Here is a 5,455-nt window from a genome sequence, read left to right as displayed (position 1 = left end):
GCTACACTGCAGGATAGGCCTGACTCCTGCTAACAAGTGTGTATTATGGGCTGGAATGTGTCCCCCTCCAAATGCATATGTTGAAGTCCTGACTCCCAGTGCCTCAGAATGTGACCGTATCTGGAGATAGCAACTTTAAAGAGGTAATTAAGTGAAAATGAAGTCATTGTGGTGGGGGGGGGGGGTCCAAATCCAATATGACTGGTGTCCCTACAAGAAGAGGAGATTAGGGCTGGGTACAGTGGCTCACGCCTATAATCCCAGCACTTTGGGAGGCTGAGGTGGGTGGATTACCTGAGGTCAGGAGTTCAAGACCAGCCTGATCAATATGGTGAAACCCTGTCTCTACTAAAAATACAAAAATTAGCTGGGCATGGTGGCCTGTGCCTGTAGTCCCAGCTACTCAGGAGGCTGAGACAGGACAATTGCTTGAACCGGGGAGGTGGTAGTTTCAGTGAGCCGAGATCACACACCTGCACTCCAGCCTGGATGACAGAGTGAGACACTGTCTCAAGAAAAAAATTAGCTGGGCATGGTGGTGAGTGCCTGTAATCCCAGCTACTTGGGAGGCTGAGGCAGGAGAATTGCTTGAATCCAGGAGGTGGAGGTTGCAGTGAGCTGAGATCGTGCCACTGCACTCCAGCCTGGGTGACAGAGCAAGGCTCAGTCTCAAAAAAAAGAAAAAAAAGAAGAGGAGATTAGGACACAGACATACAGAGGGAAGACCATGTGAAGATACAGGAAGAAGATGACCATTTAAGGCCCACTCTGGTGGCTTAAACCTATAATCCCAACACTTTGGGAGACCAAGGCAGGAGGATTGCTTGAGGCCAGGAGTTTGAGGCCAGCCTGAGCAACACAGTGAGAGCCCATCTGTCTTTTTTTTTTTTTTTTTTTTTTTGAGACCGAGTCTCACTCTGTTGCCCAGGCTGGAGTGCAGTGGTGCGATCTCAGCTCACTGCAACCTCCACCTCCCGGGTTCAAGCGATTCTTCTGCATCAGCCTCCCGGCTAGCTGGGACTACAGGCGTGAGCCACCACGCTCGGCTAATTTTTTGTATTTTTAGTAGAGACAGGGTTTCACCATGTTGTCCAGGCTGGCCTTGAACTCCTGACCTCAGGTGATCCGCCCGCCTCGGTCTCCCAAAGTGCTGGGATTATAGGTGTGAGCCATCACGCCTGGCGGAGCCTGTTTCTTAAACAAAATTGGCTCTCTGCTCCTCTCATTTGACAGACAGCCACATCTTTTCTCACATCCCTGAGAGCATGGTGAAGGTCGGAACGAATGGATTTGGTCGTATTGGGCGCCTGGTCTCCAGGGCTGCTTTTAACTCTGGTAAAGTGGATATTGTCGCCATCAATGACCCTTCATTGACCTCGACTACATGGTCTACATGTTCCGGTATGATTGCATCTGTAGCAAATTCCATGGCACTGTCAAGGCTGAGAACGGGGAAATCCCATCATCATCTTCCAGAAGCGAGATCCCTCCAAAATCAAATGAGGAGATGCTGGTGCTGAATACGTCGTAGAGTCCACCAGCATCTTCACCACCATGGAGAAGGCTGGGACGCACTTGCAGGGGGGAGCCAAAAGGGTCATCATCTCTGCCCCCTCTGCTGACGCCCCATGTTCGTGATGGGCGTGAACCATGAGAAGTATGACAACGGCCTCAAGATCGTCAGTAATGCCTCCTGCACCACCAACTGCTTAGCACCCCTATCCAAGGTCATCCATGACAACTCTGGTATTGTAGAAGGACTCATGACCACAGTCCATGCCATCACTGCCACCCAGAAGACTGTGGATGGACCCTCCAGGAAACTGTGATGTGACAGCCACGGGGCTCTCCAGAACATCATCCCTGCCTCTACTGGTGCTGCCAAGGCTGCAGGTAAGGTCATCCCTGAGCTGAATGGGAAGCTCACTTGCATGGCCTTCAGTGTCCCCGCTGCCAACGTGTCGGTCGTGGACCTGACCTGCCGCCTGGAAAAACCTGTCGAATATGACGACATCAAGAAGGTGGTGAAGTGGGCATCTGAAGCCCCCTCAAGGGCATCTGGGGCTACACTGAACACCAGGTTGTCTCCTCCGACTTCAACCGTGACACTCATTCTTCCACCTTCGACGCTGGGGCTGGCATTGCCCTCAACGACCACTTTGTCAAGCTTGTTTCCTGGTATGAGAATGAATTTGGCTACAGCAACAGGGTGGCGGACCTCATGGCCCACATGGCCTCCAAGGAGTAAGACCCCCGGACCACCAGCCCCAGCAAGAGCATGAGAGGAAGAGAGAGGCCCTCACTGCTGGGGAATCCCTGCCACACTCAGTCCCCCACCCACCACACTGAGAATCTCCCTTCCTCACAGTTTCCATGCAGACCCCCTGAAGAGGGAGGGGCCTAGGGAGCCCCGCCTTGTTGTGTACCATTAATAAAGTCCCCAGCACTCAGCCAATCAATCAATCAGTTTTAAAAAGATGATCATCTACAAGCCAAGGAGAGAGGCCTCAGAAGAAACCAACCCGGCCGACACCTTGATCTTGGACAATCTCCAAGTCTCCACAATTGTAGAAAATAAATTTTTCTTGTTTAAACTTCCTAGTCTGAGGCACTGTTGTCCCTTGGTGTCCCTGGGGATTGGTTCCAGGATTTCCCACATATCAAAATTGGCAGATGTTCAAGTCTTCATATAAAATGTTATATTATTTGAAAATAATCTATGCAGTATACTTTAAAACATCTCTAGGTTACTTAGAATACTTAATGCAAATGCTATGTAAATAGTGGTTATACTGTATTTTTTATTGTATTTTATTGCATTGTATTTCATTTTTTTTAGAGACAGGGTCTCTCTCTGTTGCCCAAGCTGGAGTGCAGTGGGGCAACCAGAGCTCACTGCAGACTTGAACTCCTGGACTCAATTGATCGTCCCACCTCTGCCTCCAGAGTAGCTGGGACTACGGGTATGTGCTACCATGCCCAGCCAATTTTTATAAATTTTTCTGAAGAGATGGTGGTCTCATTTCGTTGCTCAAGCTGGTCTCAAACTCCTGGCCTCAAGTGATTTGCCTGCCTTGGCCTCCCGAAGTGCTGGGATTATAGGTGTGAGCTACTGAACTCAGCCTAGTATTGCTCTTTTGTTTTTTTTTTTGAGATGGAGTCTCACTCTGTCGCCCAGGCTGGAGTGCTGCAGGACAATCTTGGCTCACTGCAACCTCTGCCATCTGGGTTCAAGTGATTCTCGTGCCCCAGCTTCCCGAGTAGCTGGGATTACAGGCACGCGCCACCATACCCAACTAATTTTTGTATTTTTAGTAGAGATGGGGTTTCACCATATTGGCCAGGCTGGCCTCGAACTCCTGACCTCAGGCCATCTCCAGCCTCGGCCTCCCAAAGTGCTGGGATTACAGGCATGAGCCACTGCACCCAGCCTATTACAGTTTTTTTTTTTCCAGATATTTTTGACCTGCGGTTGGTTGAATCTGTGGTTGCAGAACCTGAGGATGTGGAGAGCTGGCCGTTTTTTGCCATGGCAGCCCTCACATACTAATGCAGTGCATTTCCCATTCATGTCAAATACATCTGAAGGCAAGTGGTCCAAGATGCTATGGCCACAACACAGAGTCTCATGCTCCACTTTCTCATCCACCTTCTATTTTCAAGGTCACCTCTTGGGCCAACATGGCTGCTGGAACTGCCTTACTCCAAGCAACAAGGAAGTGGGGAGAAAGCTTGTGTTCCTTCCTTTTAAGGCAACTTCCTACAAGTCCCATAGAGTCATTTTGCTTACATCTTATTGGCCACCGCTTAGTCACATGATGACACCTAGCTGCAAGGGAGGCTGGGAAATGTACCCAGCTAGAAGTAAAAGTTTATTCCTAAGGAGAAGGGGGAGAATGGATGCTGGGAGAGGTACCCAGTGGTCTCTGCCACAGACTATGATCTCAGACCACATACTCAAGAAGGCATGAAGAACTTTCTTACTTTTTCCATAAATCAGCATACTTTCTCTTCCTTTCCTTTCCATTCCTTTTTCTTTTTTTTTTTTGAGACAGAGTCTCACTCTGTTGCCCAGGCTGGAGTGCAGTGGTATAATCTCAGCTCACTGCAGCCTCTACCTCCCTGGTTCAAGCGATTCTCCCACCTCAGCCTCCTGAGTAGCTGTGATTACAGGTGCACACCACCATGCCTGGCTAATTTTTATATTTTTAGTAGAGATGAGGTTTCACCATGTTGGCCAGGCTGGTCTCAAACTCCTGACCTCAGGTGATCCACCTGCCTTGGCCTCCCAAAGTGCTGGGATTACAGGCATGAGCCACCATGCTTGGCCACTCAGCATAATTTCTATTGCAAGCTAAGATGGCATTTTCACCTATGTGAGTGTGTATATTTCTTGGTAACTTTTGAAGTGCCAAACTATGGTCAGCAGTGTCTGTACTGAAGTCCTCTGTCCATGCAGGTGTGCCTGAGACATCACCCCTCAGCCATCGACCCCCTGGCTTTCAGCTTACACAGGCTGCTTGTTTCTGTCTGTGCAGCTCCTTCCGCCTCTCAGGACCATGCTCAAGGCTCAGAGAATGTTCCACTACTCTCATGCCCACTGAGAACTAGGGCATTGTGTGAAGCATTCTCCCCTCTGCTCTTTTTTTTTCTTTTTGAGACAGGATCTTGCTCTATCCCTCAAGCTGGAGTGCAGTGGTGTATCATGGCTCACTGCAGCCTCAACCTCCTTGACTCCAGCAATCCTCTTATCTCAGCCTCCCGAGTAGCTGGGACTACAGGTGTGCACCACCATGTCTAGCTTACCTGTGTATTTTTTTGTAGAGATGGGGTTTCGCCATGTTGCCCAGGCTGGTCTCCAACTCCTGCACTCAAGTGATCCCCTGCCTTGGCCTCCCAAAGTGTTGGGATTACGGACGTGAGCCACCATGCCTGGTCCCATCTGCTCTGGGCTTTCTCAAGCATCTCTCTGGGGTCTCATCACTTTTCCCCCAAGAAGTGGAGTTCAGAGCTTCTCCCTTTGAGATTTCCCAAACTCTCTCTTTTTTTCCATTACTTCCCCTCTGCCTTTCTCTTTTCTCCCTGCCCCAGGGGCATCTGAAAGTGACAAGTCCTATTTTTGGCCTTTATCTTTCTCCAATAAGGACTTAAGCTATTGGGATACAAAAGCCCAAAACTCATGGATTTTACCTGCTTCCCACCCTCTCCCATTTCTCTACTGAATATGAGACAAAGACAGGTTTTGGATTAACATTAGGGAAGAAAGAAGAAAATAAAATATCAGGCTAGACATGGTGGTTCACACCTGTAATCTCAGCGATTTGGGAGGCTGAGGTGGGAGGATTGCTTGAGCACAGAAGTTTGAGACCAGTCTGGGGAACATAGTAAGACTCCGTCGCTACAAATAATAATAATAATAATAGTAAAGGTTTTTTAAAATCAAGAAATTAAATAA

The 5,455-nt window shown here is 48.9% G+C and overlaps 1 pseudogene; it reads left to right on the top strand.

Annotated features, from left to right (window-relative positions):
* Positions 1-1,216: 1,216 nt before the first annotated feature.
* Positions 1,217-2,459, top strand: LOC467933 (glyceraldehyde-3-phosphate dehydrogenase-like; annotated as a pseudogene).
* Positions 2,460-5,455: the final 2,996 nt, after the last annotated feature.

Source organism: Pan troglodytes, chromosome 18 (genome assembly GCF_028858775.2).
Source record: "Pan troglodytes isolate AG18354 chromosome 18, NHGRI_mPanTro3-v2.0_pri, whole genome shotgun sequence".
Classification (NCBI taxonomy): Eukaryota; Metazoa; Chordata; class Mammalia; order Primates; family Hominidae; genus Pan; species Pan troglodytes.
The sequence above is the reverse complement of the archived record's forward strand: the minus strand, read 5'-3'. Positions and strand labels throughout refer to the sequence as shown.